This window comes from Falco biarmicus, chromosome 16 (assembly GCF_023638135.1).
Source record: "Falco biarmicus isolate bFalBia1 chromosome 16, bFalBia1.pri, whole genome shotgun sequence".
Lineage (NCBI taxonomy): Eukaryota > Metazoa > Chordata > Aves > Falconiformes > Falconidae > Falco > Falco biarmicus.
Genome location: NC_079303.1, coordinates 8,919,320 through 8,938,178, shown reverse-complemented (window position 1 = coordinate 8,938,178; position 18,859 = coordinate 8,919,320). Strand labels below are relative to the sequence as shown.

The window sequence follows — 18,859 nt, the reverse complement described above, 5'->3', positions numbered from 1 at the left end:
CTCCTGCTTGGCTTTACGTGCAGATACGCAGGCCCCAGCACCCTGCCAGGACTTGGACAGGATGAAACAATACATGACTTGTTTAAAGAGAAGAACAGCAGGTGAGACTGAACACAAAGCCCTAGAAGGGACTCGAGTCCACATGTGAGGCATCTCCAGGCGCCCAGGATGTGTGGAAGCTGAAACCTCAGAACCAGCAGGCAGCAGCACACACACCCCTGCCCCCACCCCCCGCCAGGCCTAATCACCCAGTTAGAAATTAGAAGAGGTTTATTAAGTGGCCAAGCAATAAACACGTCAGTGGGGTTTTTTTGCCTTTATTGGCACTTTATTGCCTTTATTTTCGCCAGACCACGAGTAGAAGGAGAAGCAGAGGCCACCAGAGAGCACGGCACGGCTCCGGCGAAGCAGGCACCAGGTCAGCCCTGGGCAAAGGCAGCTCCCACGCACGGGTCCCTGCCTGGCCTCTGGCTCTCACGTGAATGTCCTCATCTGGAAGAGCAAGGTCTCCTTGAACTTCCTTGAATCGTGTCCGTATCCAGCTTGAGCTCAGCGTAGTCGACAACAGCACTGAGGCAAAGCTCCACCTCACGGCTGCTCTCCTCCAGGACAGTGTGAGCTGGTTCTGGGTCTGTCTCGATCACCTCCAAACAGGAAAGGGAAGAATCACTGAGCAGAGCCTAGAAAGCCCGGCTGAGCAAGAGGAGGCTTTTGGCCTCCAAGATCAGCCACGTACAGGGGCTAGAAAGGACCATTCCCATTTATTTCCCCGGGAAGGTGATAAAATTTAACCCTTCCATTACAGTGTTTGTTTCTACCGACTGAACACCATAATCACCACCACGACTGAGAGTACACCCATGGGGACAATGACCGGGTCATAGGTACCTCTCCCTGTGTTTCAACCCTGTAGAGTGTCAGACCTTTTTCATGGCCCGCTACAGATCCAGCAGGCCTCTAAATTAGGATTAAGTTCCCCTGTGGGAGGTCTGTGGATGGAGAACCCCAAGACTGAACAAAACCAGAAAGCACCTTTTCCCTCTTGTCTTAGCGGGAGGTGCTTTCCAGACACCATGTGTGGGGCAACAGCCACGCTGGTGAGGGCTGGGGACGGGCATTTTGGAATGGGGACGAACTCACTAGGAAAGCCTCCGAGTGCTGCTGCTGACGGGGAAGAAGTGTGGTTTACAGGTCTTAAAAAGGCTCAGAAACTAGGGAGGAACCGTCACTCCAGGTACGTGTGTGTGGCAGTTTCTGGAGCGATGCTTCTCCAGACTGCTGCACGACTGCCACGCAGCGCCCGGGCTGCTCCACAATGAGACATCCCACACAACATGGGCACCACCACCAAAATCTCTGCTATCGGTGTAGGCAGAGCTGACAGCTCACCCACCATGTGCCGGTGGGCTGGCCAGCGCACACACAAGAGCACTAGTGTGGCTCTCCACTCCAAAACAAGAGTCAGAGTGCAGCGTCTTAAACTCCCTGTTGGTGACAAGGCACTGAATTTGATGAAGAAATTTTAACACCACAAAACGTGATAAAATCGTAAAATGTGCCCTCCCGTTCAAACAGGTTGCAACCCTTCAGCTTTTGGCAGAGACCGGTAGTTTGCATGTGGCTAAACGTGTCTTGTCAAAAGACCTCCCCATTTTGTGTTGGTGTCACAGGTCACTGCATCTGCCTCTCCCCCAAAACGCACTGCGGGTGAACCTCACGGATGGATTAAACGTCAGGAGGATGCAGGAGCTGCTCAGCCAGCAGAGATGGTGGCCTGCCAGGGTTTTTTTGTAGCAGCTCCGTTAGCTTTTCCTGTTTGCGTTTCTTACCTTCTTCTTCACAGGCCACGTGGCTCCTGGGCCCCTCATGGTGGTATCCACCCACTTGATGGTGCGCAGGCAGTCATCCCAGTCTTTAATCTGCTCCGGCGGCAGCGCGAAGGTGATCCTAGCCACCTTGCACTTCACAGGGTGCATTTTGAAGGTGACCGCGACATCCGATTTCAAGGTCACTGTGATGGCCTTAGCACAGCCAGCATGGAGGTGTCCCACCTAGGGAGAACCAGAGAGCCAAGACCTAACTGGAATCACTAGCAAGGGCAGGACTGACAGCAAAGAGATCGATGAGGTGAGCAGCTGTGCCAGGAATCTGCCTCTTACCGTGTATTCATCTGAGGTTTGACAGAGGAAAATACAAAAGATGCCACCTCCCGTAACACTGAGCCTTTTCTGTGGGGTTGACAGCCCCGCGCCAGCTAAGCCAGGGATTGCAGCTCCTTTGTGGCACTGAAACAGGCTCTCACCGGTACGTGGTGACTCCCTGCCAGCTCCTGGGAACCCGCCGGGCAGGGCTGGAGCAATGGGAAAAGGCAGAGCCATCCAAACTCACCTTGGGGGAGAAGTGAAATGGGGTGTCTGCCAGCCACTCAAACCGCATCGCCTCCGTCCTGCTGCGGTTGGTGATGGTGAAGGTCACGCTGTAGGGTTTCCCAATGTGACAGTCCCCAAACGGGATGTGATTCACTCTGGCAGCTGCTAGGAATGAGAGCAGGAGGTCTCAGCGTGCCTGAGGTCCATCCACCCCCCTCACATCCACAGAGACAGGCGTGGCCAACTCTTCCTTGCTCCAAGCCTTCCTCCCTGGGGAGACGCAGTTCCCCATCCTCCCGCTTCCATGGAAGCGCCCTGCCACATGCCTAAACCCGTGGCTGTGGCTGTGCAGAGCCACGCAGCACAGCATGCACTGCCCCTCTGCACAGAGCCAGCACGCTCCCAGACCGCCAGGTCAGGGGGTGACAGCACAGGCTGCGTATATCGAGGGCACAAATCATTAGGCACAGGCTTCATCTCCATAGCATACCATGGGCTGGCAGCCCTCCTTTTGGAGATACCCAGCTGAACGTGGGTATCTCTGACCCTTCCCTGCTAGCCTGCAAGCTTCTCCCTTGACAGAAGATCTTCTCTTCTGCTCTCAAGCTGCCTCTTAAGCCTCTGCAGGCTACAAAAGGCAGCAGGATCTGGCTGCTGAAGCTGGACCGCAGGTGCGCGGCACAGGGTGAGCAGAAACGTCTGTTTTCCTGTTCCTTGATCCACCTGGGAAGCCTTTCCTCTCTTACCCTCAATTACGTCTTCCTCTAGATTGCCCTCAGCATTCTCCTCCTCCTCACTGTCTGCCACCAGTCCGTGGATGTTATCTAGCGTGAAGTCATCCTCGTAGCCTTCGCCCACCAGCTGAATGTCGGTCTCCTCATACGGGTTGTTCACCACTGACAGGTGGATCCTGCCTTCCACACGTTGGGCCAGGGTGGGTTTGAAAAGCACGTCAAACTCTGCTAATTCCCCACGGAGCAGGACCAGGAGAGCGGTGTGAGGCTTTCTCTCTGCACAGCAATGGAATCAGCGACAAGTGATACAGCTGTACCGCTGAAATATTTCCGTGGGGCGTAAGGGGCTGAAACCCAGCTGCCTCCAAGCACAGGTTCTCCCACCAATGGTGCCAGACCCTCCTCCTATGTTCACAAGGCTACAACAGCACCACGCGTATCACTGCTGAAGTGTCTTAAACACAGGTTAACACCCAGCGCTCACTCAAACTGCAGTCAGTCAGCTCCTGCCACACGTAAAGCTGAGCCAAAGAATGGGTTTGGCTTCTGTTGGCTGGCTGTGGGCTCAGGGGCTGCCTCCATTCAGGCTGTTACTCTCACATGCAGCAAAGACCTCAGATGGTCCGCTGAAGTGGTGATAGCCCCCCGCAACTCAACCCACCATGTCCAGAGGAACAGAAAAAACTTCCAACCACTTTCTAGGAGGAAGCCCTGCGCAGAGTCCACATGAGAAGCTGGGGGTACAGAGAGCCCCAGCAAAGAAACAACATCTAACATTTGGCGGCTGCTTGGCCAAGCCAAGAGCAGGGCACACATTTCTCCCCTGTGTGGATGACCGCGCTTCACGCTTACTGGATTTACGTCCTGCAGGAGAGTCCTCCTTCACGCCCCCAGCTTGGTAGACGCACTGTGTGGTGGGCCTGGCTTTCAAGAAGAAAACTCCCGCTTCATCCAACAGGTCTATCGTCAACTGAGAAAAAGGAACACAGAGCACAGCCACACTGGTGTGGGTACAGGGTGACACGTGGGTTGGCACCATACTGGTGCTGGTCCAGCACGGGGCATCCAGCATGCTTCTCCGCTTCAAACACAGCTCATAGCTAAACTTACAAAGTTCAAGTAAAACTAGACAGAAAAAAGAAGTGTTCAGAGGCGCTGGGATACAAAAGTAATGAACAGAATTTTTCATTAAAGTGTAGTAAAATGGGATCAAATACAATCTAATGCAACCAGGACATCACACGTGCCCACCCGAGAATCAAAGCGTGAGAAGAGAGATGGGGGGAAAACACCCCACCAACTTTCTTGCGTTGCATTTAACTGAAAAGGATAGGCTAGTCAGAAAAATCACATTTCCAAGAGGAACTCTCTTCCTGGAAATTACAAGTCATTCATTTGCTTAAAAAGAATTTGAGAGCTGTTTCCAGGTCTGCCATGCTTCCTGGGACCTCTTCTCCACGAGACAAGCACTTGTTCCCAGACCAGAGCATTTCCTGAGCAGGTCCTCACCTGGACAGGTAGGGTGCCACCATTACGAAGGACCAGAGGGAGTTTTTGTGAATCACCCAGCAACAGCTTCTTAAAGACCAGCAGAGGGTTCCCTCTCTTACTGTGAAGTACCGGGCGCAGGACTGTCACCCGAGGCAGAGTCCCATCTCCACTGACACGGAAGGTCAGGCTTTGCGCTTTAATTGCTGCAGGGCTGCAGGAAAGGCAGAGGAGAAATCATGACGGCTGGCACTAACCAATTTCCCACCTGGCAAGCAACAAAGCAGGGGCCACCCACTGCATTTCCCCTGGCTGGTGCTCCTGTACCCCACGACACAGGTCTCCTCCACCCCCCTCCTCCCAGTCCGATCAGGGCCATTCACAAGAGCTCTGAAGAGCCAGAGCCTTCCAGAGTAGCAGTTAAAGAACATGTCACTGAATCGAATCGTGCAGCACAGCAGGTAAATAATGAGGCGACAGGTGAGACATGGCAAATTCACTGGCTGCGATGATATGAGACACATGCAAAAAGCACGAGCGCAGCATGGAAATAGTATAAAAGCAAGAAGGGAAAAATAAATAGCACCATCAGTAATGATTATTTCCAAGGACGCTAAAAAAGGAATTGCGTACTAGAGCAGAAAGCTGACTTGTCCTGACTCAGCCACTAAACGGCTGGGGAAGAGCCGGTCAGGGCCCTGGTACACACGTCCCAGGACAGGGGAACTGGGCTCCTCTTTTAGAAGGGCTCCAGTCGCTCCTTTGACAGAGAATAGCTTAACATACCCCAGGTAATCACATACAATCATCTCATTTTAACAGAAACAAGGAGGAAATAACGCACGCTGGCTGGCTGGCACAGAAACGGCTTCATCTAAACCTTTGTCCTTGGAAAGCCCCAGCTCAACTGTTGCACATCTCCATTTCTTTCGGATTCACTAACTCCCAGTTGGCTGCCAAATGCTGCACTGTCTTCACAGTCACTCGAGGCTAAGCTATAACCCCTTCTCCTTCTACTCTGTCTAGTAGTTACCGCCTCCTCTATTCTCTAATGCTAAGCACTCTGCCTAAGGCTACTGAGAGCATCAGGGTTAACAAGAGGTCGGGGTCCTCCCAGAGGAGGGGCAGCCATCAGGCAGGTCCCCCCGCCCAGATTTCACAGGGGGAGTTACCTCGCCAGGACATCGAGGGAAGCCTCAAAAGTGCACTGGTAGCTCCGCATCATCTGTGGAGTGAAGGTCACCGTAGCAAAGGCGTGGGAGCAGCTGGGCACGCACATCCGAACGGGATCCACCTTGAAAATGTCCCTGATGGGGCTGTGAAACTTGGGGGAACCCACAGAGCCCTGTTAGGAGGAAACATCCTTCGGTGTTTCTTACGCAGTCTTATTCTTATATGCGTCAGCGGGAACAGCCCCAGACAGCGTGTCTCCCTTCCTGCTTGCCCTGGGCAGGCTCCTTCCATCGCAGGGGGTGACTCCAAAGCGGTGCTGACCTTGCACAGGGAGCCCAGGAGCGCAAAAGCTGGCTTTGAGCACTGGGCAGCCACCCCAGCACACAAGGGAGGGGGGCACTGCACGGAAACCCCGCGACTAACCTCAAACTGGCCTTTAAAGAGAAGGAAAAGGCCAGGGAGCCTGAGGGAATGGTCTGCTTTGAGCCCAGGCACGTCAGGCCAGTAAAGGCCCCCTCCGAGCGGGCTTCCAAGAGATGTGCAGAAGGGTTTGGGTCTCCCACCAAAGACCCAGAGCGGCGAGCCAAAGCCTTGCTCGAGACGTGCCAAATTCAGAACTGCCACCCTGGCACTGCTGCTCCCCCCTGCAGCCTGACCTGCACGGAGCTGGACTAGTGCGGGCAAGAGGAAGCAGCGAGTCTGGAGAACAAGGCAGCGCAGCCTGTAAAGAGCAACGGTCACCCTGGCCTCTTGTTCTTACCTCACCGGCGATGGGTTTGATGGAAAGGACCACATTGCAGGGGACTTTGTTGACATTGTGGATCTTGAAGCGAGCTGTGGCCCGGTGCCCAACCCGAACATCGGTGAAGATAAACTTGTTCTCATCTCTGACATACACACCCTTGTCTCGCACCGTCTGCGGGGTCTGGCAGAGGTTGACGTTGCTGCAGATTCGGTGCTCCTCAAAGATGGACTCGATGTCATCAACCACAAATGCTGCGAGCAGAGCAGAGGGAGGGCTGAATGCTGAATTCCTGATGAATTTCTCGGGACCCTGCTGGCCTCTCGGAAGGCTTGATAAACCCTTTTTGCCCAGGTCACTGCAAAACCCAGCCTTGGGCAGGGAGTCGGCTGCGAGGATGGAGCTCAGTCCCAGTCAAGGAGTATTGCTTTCCTTTTATCCTTCCATGCATCCCTCCCAGCCTCTCCCCGCTGGCTGACTTGAAAAGAACTGGAACCTCTGAGGATTTTAGGGTTTAGCTTCAAGGTCAGGGCGCCTCTCTAACCAAGCAGTAAGTTCAGGTGCTGACCAGCAGCAGGTCTGGCTGCGGGAACCTGTGGACGGGGCGTACCTGGGAGGCAGGACTCAGCCAGCAGGGTATAGGGGATGCCGAGGGGATTGTCCTGGGGGTCTCTGTCACTGATATCGATGCGCAGGTGCTCCTCGCACGTCCCCAGTGATTCCGCAGAGCAATCCACCGTGATCATCTGCTGGCCCCCAGGAGGGATGGAACCAAAGCCAGGGTACACCGTGAACATGCCTAGAGTGATGCGAGCCTGCAGAAAGAGTCCCAGGAGAAGCTGATGTCCAGCAGCCCAGCCTTGAGCATCCCCAGCAAGGAGTACGCCACTCCTCAACCTCCAGCCAGGCCGAGCCCCCAGTCCCAGGGCAGGGAGGGATGACTGCACGGCCCAGAGGCAGCCCCAGGACGAGAGGGACAAGCCAGGAGGAGAGGAACAAGCAAGCCAGGAGGAGAGGGACAAGCCAGGAGGAGAGGGACAAGCCAGGAGGAGCTGCAGGCCTGTCCTGGCTGGCACACAGGAAGGAGTTTGGGTGTAAAAGGTGAAGGTGCTAGCTGGGATCCTCCAGCCTCAGGGGTAAAACAGGAGAGCAGAAATAACTGTGAGAAGTGACGGGAGGGAAGAGAGGGGACTGGGAAGACGAAAACACAAGGTCAGCTGGTATCTATGGAGTGGGACTTCAAACAGGAACGTGCCCACATCTGTGGTATTCACAGACCTATTTTGGCTAGCAGCCACCAAACACGGGACCTGCTCCTCTCTCTTGACCCCACAACTCCAAGTCTGAGCCGGAGCACGGGACTGTCAGTGCAACTGAGCAGCTCCTGCCTCTGCTTGTGGCTGGGAGATGACGGACCTCCATCGTGCAGACCATGTCCCATCCCACGGTGATGAGTCCCCATCAGCGTCCTCCCACAGCACCCACAGCAGTGTGTCTTGGGGAGCGGGAGCCACCCACCTGCATGAAGGGGCTGGCAACCTTCTGCAGCGAGCGCTTGCTTTTCTTGGCTGAGGAAGTCCTTTGGTGTAAGTTCTCACTCTTGCCAGAGTGGGCAGATTTCATTTGACATCCACTAAGAGGAGAAAGCAGAAACATCCATCATGCTGAGCCCCCACCTCGTCTTCCTCTGAAGCCAAAGCTGACCTTCCCCTCCCCACCAAGGAAAGCCTCCCTGCCCCTCGCAGCCCCCGGCAGCACCTCCTGCAGCTTACGGACAGCTCAGCTGTATCACCAGCTTTGCCCGACACACGGGGACACTGAGGCATTTTTCCACTCCCTGTTCACAAGCAGGTGACGTGAACTGGACAATAACCCAGGTGTCTGGGCTGCCTGTCACACACCAGCCATGCTGTCGTGCCTCCTCAGGCAGGGCAGGTGGTGCAGGTCTTCTCTCACCTTTTCTCTTGCAATCGGGATGCGTCCTGGTCTGCTCGGTAGATGAGGAATTTAAAGTCAAGGCTGCCTTTGTTCTCCAGCATGAAGGTGCAGGTTTTCCTGCTGCCCTTCACCATGGCACCGAAGCTGATGAGCGAGGCGGGGTGAATGCTGTACTTGCTGAACACAGCTTTCGCCGACACCCTCACTGGGATGACGGCGACGGTCTCGCCTCCTCCTCAGATGCTGGGCTCCATCACCTGCAGCCAGAGGAGGGCTTGGTAAAACCAGCAAAGAGGCCAGCCTCTGACTCTGTTCCCTGATCCCACCCCAGGTCCCCACCAGCTCATCCTCCCTGTTTCAACGCCTCCTCCGGAGCCAGACTTTCAGCTCCGCTTAGGAAGCATCACAAATGTTTTCTGAGACATTGCTGTCACCTACGAGAATTACCCAGCTAAAGCCCTCCTTCCAGAAGGCACCTGTCCTGCTCACGCTCCCAAGACGTGCTGTGCCACCACTGCCTGGCTGGGGCAGCTCACCTGGTAGTGCAGGATGGGTTTGTCCTCGATATTCACTTCCGTCTTGGGGTGGAAGAACACCTGGACCTGCACAGGGCGCCCGGAGGCAGCCAGCAGGCCCTTCTGCGGCTGGATAGTGAAGTGGCTTGCCAGGTCTGGTATGGTGGTGCCTGCAGCTTTCAGCTGGAAACTGGGGAGAAAGGGAAGGAACAAAGACCTCTGCAGTTAAAAGTACAAGTGCCACCAGCACAGCCAGGACTTGACATAAGACCATAAAAAAATTAAAAGGGAATGAGTCCAGCTCTGCTTGGGGAATCTCAGATCTTGACAGAGTGCAGACCATCATGAGTGTTGCAAACTAACCTCGACACCCAATTTTCTCATCCCCTCCTTTAAAGAGTCATAAAGAGAAAGGAGCTGCCCCTCAGAGGAAGGCAATGGATCTCAGCAGTGAGTGGCTTCAATTTCAGGGTCTCTCCTTCTGGTTCCTGCTCAGCTGTGAAGGACTGCTGGTGTGGGGCTGCATTCTCCCTTAAAGTCTTTGAGATTAGGGAGCCCGGGCTTTTTATTTAACCAGACCACGAGGCAGCCAGCACGGGAAGCGGTTCTAGCCATGGGCAGGAGGAGAAGGCAGGCCTGGGCAGATGGTGGCACCACGCGTTCACAGACCAGGCAGCTGGACCCACCTGTACGCAATCTCGTACTTCCCCTTGTTCCTCAGAGTCAGCACTTGCTTTGCATCATCCAGGACTTTCAGGACTCCAAAATCCACGGTGCCACCTGCACCTGCAGAAAACCCGCAGAGCCAGGCAAGAAACGGGGAGTATTAGTGAGCTGCTACAGACCACACCAAGTGACAAGACAGATATTTCAACACTTCCAGGCCAATTTCAATTGGCCTCTCAATACTGAAATGGGGCTTATAAGAAAGGTGGGGACAGGTGTTTCCGGGGGGGCTGTAGTGACAGGACAGGGGGCAATGGCTTTGAACTGGAGGGGAGAATTACATTAGCTGTTGGGAAGAAATTCTTCACTGTGAGGGTGGCGAGGCACTGGCAGAGGCTGCCCGAGCAGCTGTGGCTGCCCCATTCAAGGCCAGGTTGGACGGGGCTTGGGCCAACCTGGACTAGTGGAAGGTGTTCCTGCCCATGGCAGGGGGGTTGGGACAAGACAATCTTTGAGGTCCTTTCCAACCCAAACTGTTCTATGACACTTGGAGTTCTCAGGCAGCCCAAAACCCTTCTCAGCAAGTCTCCATTCTTGGAAATTTTCTTTAGCTACTTTGCTGCCCTTGCTCTTCTTACTCGGAGGGTATCTGCAGGGTTTAGCAGGTGAGGAGCTGCGTTTCTGTCTTCTTGCTTCCAAGCACTGATCCAACAACTTTGTGTGCCCTGCTGAGCCCTCAGGAGCTGCCAATTGCTCGCTCACATTGCTGTTGTTTCTAAGCCCCCAGACCAACCTGCACACTGCAAAGCTCAGGGGCGAGAGACTCGAGGCTGGCTGTGCCCTGACAGCCCTTCACTCCACTCAACTTGCAGGATACGCGCTTTATGTGACTGGGCCACGCTTGCATGCTACCCCATCCCAAGCGCTTTGGTTGCTCACCTGCCAAGGCAAGGCAACACACCCAGACTGCTTTGTTTTGGGGCATCCACTGACCTTTAGGAATGCTGATGATTGGAGCAACGTCATAGCCCTCTGCAGAAATGAGGATATTTTCAGTCTGGACAATCCCCAGGATGTTTTCTGCATCTGAAACCTGAGGCAGCGAGAAACGAACACTGCTTAGACCGTTCTCTTAAATTCTTTTGGTAGACAACGTACGAGTCCTTGTCTCTGCTGGCTGCTTCCACCATGGCCTCCCCTGCTTGACAAGCACTTGTGGATTCCCAAACTCTCCCAACCTGCTCATCTCACGGGCTGACCCAGCGAGATGCTGCTGCAGTAAGAAGCCCTACCAGCCCAGCTCGGCACTCCTTCAGCAGGGAGTGCTGCCGCGGAAGCACCCGGGGAGACACAGCGATGGAAAAACAACCTCAAGAATTGTGAGGTGTCCCAGAGCAGGTGGCATTGACCGTCAACCCTCTCCTCTTCAATCACCCAGCATCCTCACTGAAGTGCAGCCCCCAAACCACGGGGGACAAAACCCCAGGGTGACAGCTTGTTGCTCTCCGTTAAGAGCCCCGGACAGGCTCCAGCATGGGCGCAGGGAGCACGCCGAGGTCTGGACAACCAAACAGCAGCATTCAACCATGCACAGCGGCAAGGTGGCTGTAACGTGCGCTCAGGACACAGCGCCTGGTTGTCTGGGCTGACGCAGATGCTCAGGGATGCACCATGTGCTCTGGTGAACCCAGGCTGAGGCAGCAGAAGTTGGGGTCACAGCAGCCTTGTGTCCCTCAGGTGCAGCTCTTCCTGGCCCAGCAGCACACATGCCCCCTGAAGCTCAGCTATAAGAGCAAGTTCCTTGTGCTAAGGGCCTGCCCCCCCGGCGATGCGGGTAGAAAGGAACCTCAGGAAGGCTCATCCTTTGTCCCCCTCTTTGCAGGGAACCCTTCAAGCACAGCCTCCACCCCGAAGATCTCGTTGCCCTGCCAGGGAGGGCACAGTCCCCCCCTCACCTCCAGTCGGATCTTCTTCTCAATGTTGAGAGCCTTTGTGGGCTTGAAATACAGATGCACGTCAAACTCCGTGCGCGGAGCCACGATGCCCTCGCGTTGTGACACGGAGAAGTCCTCGCCCAGGTTTTCCAGCCCGCAGAGCTGCCAGGCCACAGGCAGCAGGGTGCTGTTTTGCAGGACCAGGGTCTTGCTGTCCTCCCTGCAGAGGCAGAAAGACACCCTGCACCAGCTGCTCGATGGTCAGGATAGGCCTTGCAACTGAATGCATCTTGGAGCAGCCCTATGCATTAGTTTATATATATATCTTTATCTATACACATCCAGTATTTATAGTATCCATAACATTAGTTAAATGTTTTCTCTGTGTCACAAGTCTCAGAGGTGAGGTCCTGGGGAAGGGCTGGGTGCTAACGGTGTATCCAACAGAAGGGACATAAGGAGGAGCAACTGCACTGCTCTCCGAACCAGCAGACGAGATACAAATGAATCAAGATGCCCACTGCACCACGTTGCTGGGGGCTACAGAGCTTGCGGCTGTCCTGGGAGAACCAAGCCAGCAAGGAACGGTGAGCAAGAGACCGGGAACTGCTGGCAGAAAGAGGGACGCCAGCCCAACATCCAGCCTGAAGGGCCACGCAGCCAGCCAGAGAGGCTGAAGGGGAGCTCACCGACAGCACCCGTCCCCAGCAGAGGGGCCGTGAGATGACTGACCTGTGCAGAAGCAGCCTGTTGAAATGCACGTGCTTGGGGCTGACCCTCAGCTCCACCTTCACCCCCTGGCAGCACAGGGGGAAGACCACCGGCTCTGGGTTCTCCTTAACGCGGCAGACGAGCTTGTCTTCCACCAGACCAGCTGAAGTGGGGTACGCCCAAATGCTCAGCTTCTAGCCCCGTCCCCGAAACAAGAAATACAGAAGAGCACTCAGTGAGCAGGAGGAATGGCTCCTGGGCACTTACACCAGTGCCTGCCCTACCTGCTGTCCCCTACCTGCTTCTCGTTCGGTTTCAGCCTCAGGCTGGGAGGTTCTACAAGGAACGTGTCCGCCTTGAGATCGCGCTCAAAGGAGAAACGCGCCTCTACTTCCACGGGGGTGACGTTGAGGATGGTTATCGTCTCACAGTTGCTGGGACAGTCCAGTGCCTTGTACCTGTCCACAAAAGGGGAAAAGGCTGCAGAGGAGACCGTCGCCTTCATCCCACACCAAGGAAAGCGCCATGTCCTGGCAGCGGGAGGCTGCACTGCAAGACCATGTACCAACAAGCAGGCCAAGAAAAAGCATCATTTTCAGGGGCACACTGGATGCTATGTGTGTCCATCCTTGCGTTACTTTGATGTCCACCCCTGTACTTGGTGCCTCCAGCCCAGACGCGTGATGATGCACAGGCCACTTAAAGAGCATTTTACAAATTAGAAATTCAAAGATGCCTGGAAAAACAGAGGTACTGCAGGCACGTGGGTTCTCCCCCTTTCTTTGTTGGGTTTCCTTCCCTGCAGGGTACAAAGAAATGCTCTTGGAAAGAGCTTTTAAAAATAGTTTAGCTTTTGTCTTCCAAAACAGTCACGAGATTGCCTTGTATTTCACAGGTTAGCTCAAAGTCTGAGGGAAGGAAATAGAGAGGATTCATTCCCAAGAGGAATGCTGAATTTAAAAAACGTCCCTTCCCTCGGGTATGGAGCAGATTTGGGAGTTAAAGGGTTAAAAAGCACAAACAGAAACCCAAGGCCATGCAGCAGCCTGGCTAAAGATCCTCTTTTGGGTTTTGAACTGTTTTGATTTCATTTGCTTGGGTTGTCAAAATACCACTGGCTCTCCAGAGCTCCCATGAAGAGGAGAACTTAATTTCTAATATTTAAAAAAAAAAGCTATGTTAAAAATAGAAATGCGCCAGCAGCTACAGTGGCAACTTTTTCCGGCAGACTTTGTCCAGCATTGAGGACGGGGAAACAGAATTTCCATTTTCATTCCTCTGCAGATCCCCCACGCCCCCATATCGGCAGGTCGAATCATAAGGCCTTACTAATATTACAAACAGATGAATGTTTTATAAAACCATCAGCAAAATAATTGCTTGTTCAGTCCACCTGTAGAGCTCAAAGCACTTTTAAAAAACACCATAAAGTTCATTTCTTAGGTGGCGAAGCTGAGATGTGGCGGGGAGACACAAGCTGCTCCAAGTGACCTTCAGGCTGGAAGCAGCACATGGCTCTGGCCACCAAGGCACCCACCGGGGAGGAAGATCAGCTCCGTCTCTCCCCTGCTCCTCCAGGACTCACTTGCCCATCATCTGCTCAAGTTCACACATCTGTGGCCCTTCAGCCCCCTGCATCTCCCAGGCAGGTCTCCACCTGGGCCTGCCCTGAATTGTGCCTCTGGGACGGCTCGTCCCCAGACGTGTCCGTGACAGCACGAGGCCCTGGAGGTGCCATCCCAACGTCCCATGCTGCGCAGGCAGCGCATCAGGATGCTCGCTCAGGGCGGGGAGCACGTACCAGTCTCTTGACTTCCCACACAGCAGCGGTCCAAAGTGGAAGACACCCGTCTCCGTGACATACTGCTTGAAGACAATGTCGTCGTCTGCCTTGCTCTTCCTTCGGTGGGGAAACACCAGCCTGGGCAGAGAAAACAGGGAATGAAGAGCTGTGAGATGCTCCAAGTAGAAAACCTGGTCAGAAAGCCGTAACCCTTACTGGTGGCTGCGGTACCAGTACTCCCAGCTCCAGGCATGGGACAAGATGCTGGGCGGCTCAGGCAGCACGCTCTGCCCGAGCCAGAAGGTCACCGGGGTACAAGGGGCAGCCCTGGCTCTGAGCCCAGGGGGGAGCAGCGTGGGAGGCTCCCAGGGGCAAGCCTTACCGTGGGTCTTGGCTGATGGTGGGGTACAGGCAGGTGCCCCTGCAGGGCAGCTGGTACAGTCGCTTTGTCCCCAGGATCTCGAAACGCAGCGTCTGCTCAAACTGGCCCAGCACCGTGGAGCTGAAGTGGACCTTCAGTTCCACCTCACCGCGGGCAGGCACTATCCACCGGCAGCTGCTCAGCCTGGCAGTTAAAGAGAGGGCTTCAGACACGGCTAATGAGCAAACAAGACGAGGAGGAGGGCTGTGGACTCGCCATCCCACGGAGGCACCAACAGAGGGGCCCTGAGGAGCTGGGGATGACAGACCTCACTTGACAGGGTGGCCATGAAGCAGAGCGATCTCCTCAGCCCTCAGCTCACCTGACATGTCTCGGCGGGGATGGGACCATGTCCTCGCCGCTTTGGTGCGCCCCAGGAGAAGATACGGGTGCTTCCCTGTCCAGCCCCTGGAGACATCTCCTGCCCTGACCGGAGCTCTGCTTCTCCCTCGCAGCCTCCCAGCTGCCCGCAGCTTTCTCCTCACTCGACTGGCTCCTCACAGGGGCGACCTGCTCCTCTGGGGTCTGAGCCACAAGGGGAGGGAGAAAACAGAGAGGTGAGACCTGCCCCGAGACATCCCCCTCCTGGAAAGCAAGCTGTGGGTTTGTTAACAATTAGGGGAAGCACTAAATAAACAACCACATCTGCCCAGGGACTTGGTCTTCCTCATCAGGTCTAGTTTTGCCTACAACACTCTCCTTGCCCAGGACCTCAAGGCAAGGCGAGGGTTTGAGGTGTTTTTTTAAACCGTTATTCTCATCTTACAGACATCACAGTGATCCTTCCCCACCCACCCCCCTGCCCTGGCACCTTCACTTCGGGCACAACGGGGGCATCCACGAGACTTACGGCAGCATTCTTGTCTTCTTCTGCAGTGGCGCCTTCTGGCACAACAAAGACAAAGTGCTTGAGGGCTTCTGCTGCAGGGGCCATCCGCTCTGCCGGGTAGTGGATCACGGAGTAGAAAGCAGTAGGGGGGATGGGAAGCCCGGAGGGACCCAGTCCAAGGCTATCCAGGACCTAAAGCGTAAGAGAAAACCCTGTTTGTACTCCTGTCACCTTCATCCTCACACTCACTCCTTAAAGGCACGGAGCTTTCGGCAATGTGGTGGGGGTTTATTTATATCGGGCACCGTGCTTCTTCATGCCCAGTGGAGTGGGCAGGCTCCAGAGCAGTGCCAGGACCTACAAGTGGGACCTAGAGAGAAACCTCTCCCTGCAGTGACTCAGCTGAAGGAAACCTGAGCTGCCCTGCCCTGGGACCATTTGCAATGATTTCCAGGCTGGGAAATTCTCTCAACAGACGGGATGCTTGTACAGAGAGCACTCCTGCTTCCCACCCACCTGAGGGATGGTGAGAACCTCCCGCAGCCATGGGGCTGCTGCGGAGCCATTGTAGAACATCATCGGTGGCCCGGACAAGGCTCTGTGCCATTGTCACCTGGTGGGACACGATGCACCGGGGCCCAGGAGCACGGCAGGCTCAGCCTCCGAGCCTCACAGGGCTTTACCTGCTCTGCCGCTGGCAGCTCGCTGCTCTCCAGGATCTTCCTAGTCACATCTTCTGAGCCCAGCACCTGGATGTCCAAGCAGGGCACCCCGACACCCTGGCCTCTGGCTGACCCTTTTGCACCTTCCCCTTCCAGCTGAGGTATTCTGGCATCCTCAAGAGCCTTCAGTTCTGCCAGATGCTCTTTCTCCAGCCTCCCCTGATGCTCCTTCTCTCTGTCCCTCCGGCTCCTGGGGCTGGATGTGTGCTGGGGCTGCTCTTCTGCTGGGTGCCGTGCGTCCTCGTGGTTCAGGGGGAACAGCAGGATACCCTGAACCCTGTCCCAGGATGACAAAATATGCGCAACATCCTTCTGCGACGTCTCGTAGATATTAAACCTCAGGGCTAAGTTCTCGCTGTCACTCTGGGCCTCATTTTTGGTTTCCCCCTCTTCCAGGTCTGTGGGGTGTGCAGCCGCTGCCAGGTGGGCATCCATCAGGGTGACCTTGCTCTGCTTTTGCTCATCTTCCTTTGTGCAACGTGCAACAGAGCCCGGGTGCTTCCTTACAGATCGTGTCTTGACCACCCCCTTGGCGACCTCCGACCTCCGGCTGTTGGATGTGTTGGTGTTGCTGGTGGGACTGTTCATGCCCTGGGCAGGAAGAGCAAAAAAAGCAGTGAGCATTTCAAAGCACTGACTCAGGTGCTGTAGGGCAGCAATGATCTTTACAATAGCACCCCAAACCTCGCTCGAGACCTGTGCTAGGCACCCTACAAATCCCAGTTCAGAACATAGCTGGTACCCAGTTTAGCTCAACAAACCAAACTCTTCAGTGTCAGACTGATGAGGAGTCCTGCAAACCAGCTGAGGAACAGAACAGGTTCCCAACCCAAGCAGAGAACTTAAGACACCTCCTTACTCCCGTGCAGTCCTCTGGGTTCATTTCTGGTGCGCTGAGCATCCCTGTGGCTGGCTGATCCTTTGCAAAGTCTGCCTGCTAATGAATACCTAAGGCCTGGGGGCATCTCCTGCCAGACATGTAGGAAAAGACCCCACATCCCAGACAGATCATGGCTCACAGGTGTAAGTCACAGGCAGAGTGGGAAGAAACGCTGGACTAAAACTACCTAGGGCTTCAGTAGTCAGTATGTGGAGTTACATGAAGCCAGGACTCAAAGGCGGCATGATCTTAGTAGAGCAGCTCTAGCAGCAAACCCATGGGAAGACACCCCGGTGCAGCAGCAGCACGATCAGACCCCGGTGGTTGTTTCCCAGCACAGCCCCACATGTTGCTCCTGACAGGTGCTCGTCCCCAGCACTGCGTGGGGCTCCCTGGGGCACGGCGCAGCTCCGTAGGAAGGTCCCCAGGGCTTTCAGTCATCTCTGTAAACAACCACGCACCTGCTTGCCACCAGGCCGGCTTTTCCTCCTCAAAGAATTCTCTTGGTCTTTTCCAGTCTTTCTCTTCCCCTGCTCAGAATTCTTCAGCTCTTCCTCCTTCAAGCGTTCCAGCTCCTGCCGACGCTTTTCCTCCAGCTCTCGAGCTAGCTGCTCCATCTCCCTTCAGCAAGCCAAACAGAAAACATGCCCGAGAGTCACCACCAGAAGCCTGGGCTTGCCGCCATCCCAGCTGGTCCTGCACTTCGTTCCCTGACCCTGAGGCCAGGCAGAACCGTTAGGCCATCTCTGTGGACCTCCCTCAGCCTGGGGAGGCTGGGAATATCCCATGTGAGGAGAGGTGGGAGGGGACCTCCAGGGCCAGCCAAACCTCAGCCTTGCTTCGTAAGGTCAGCCTGGGCTGAACGAAGTGCGGAAACACACGCTCGCTTTAAACAGGTCCCCCTCCCAGTTTCAGACTTAGCCTGTGCATCCTCCTCAACCCCTGCGGCCTCCCCTCCTGGGCTGCTTTGCTGGATCAGAGCTTCTCCCAGGCTGACCTGCTGCTGCAGCTGAGGGTGAGCCCAAGAGCCACCGGCTTCTATGGCCAGTGTCGCTCAGGAAGGAAAAACCTAGGAGATCAGCAAGGACTTCCCCTACGGCAGGACTGGCATCTAAACCAAGCCAGCACAGCTGCGCCTCACACCAAGCCACACCACAACCCCTCTGGTGTGGGGAAGAAGGGGGGTGAAGATGAGAACCAACGTAATTAACTTAGAGACACTTCTAAGAGCAGCGGTCAGGCAAGCCCAGAGCCCAGGTCCCGGCAGCCACCGTCTAAACCCGCGGGCTCTCCGCTCAGCTGGAGAGAAGATGTTCTCTCCCGGGAGGAAGGGCCTTCCTCTGCTGGGAACCTGGGGGGTGGAACTGCCCGCTTGGAACAGACACTTTCGGGCCTTCGCCCCGTGACCCCTCTGAGCTCAACCGAGGTCTCCGGAGCAGGAAAACCCTGCAGGGGCACCCTCCTGGGGAGTTACAGGCGCACAGACCTCTGCCTCCTCTCGCGCTGGACTTGGCGTATCTTGTTATGAAGCTGAATTTTCTGCTCCGCACTGAGGGCATCATACTCATCCTCGTCCATCTCCCAGAGACGTTCTCTCTCCCTGCGGGCAGCTTCTTCCTGCTCCCGCCCTTCAGCCAAGGCCAGAGGAGAAACCATTAGCAGAGCTTGCTGTTGGGGGTGAGCTGCCAGGATTCACAGCTGTGTCCCGAGCCAGCCGATCATCCTGCCAGGAGATGCTGGGGAGCTCACAGCCCTGCTCCAAAATTCAGATCAGCCCCTGAACTGTCAACAGTTCACGGCGAGTTCCCGCGCCTTGCCTGGCTCCTGCGCACCAGCGTGGCAGGCAGCTGCTGCTGCTGCTTCGGTACTGAGCCACAACAGCTGGCACTTGTGCCCAGGCTTTCACGGTAGAGACCAAGGGAAGTCTTCCCAGCCTCAGCTCTGCTCTGCTGCA

General features: G+C 55.4%; 1 pseudogene; it reads right to left on the bottom strand.

The window, feature by feature from the left end:
- Positions 1-474: 474 nt before the first annotated feature.
- The window catches only part of LOC130159852 (hydrocephalus-inducing protein homolog), a 98,954-nt pseudogene continuing 80,569 nt past the window's right edge, over positions 475-18,859 (bottom strand).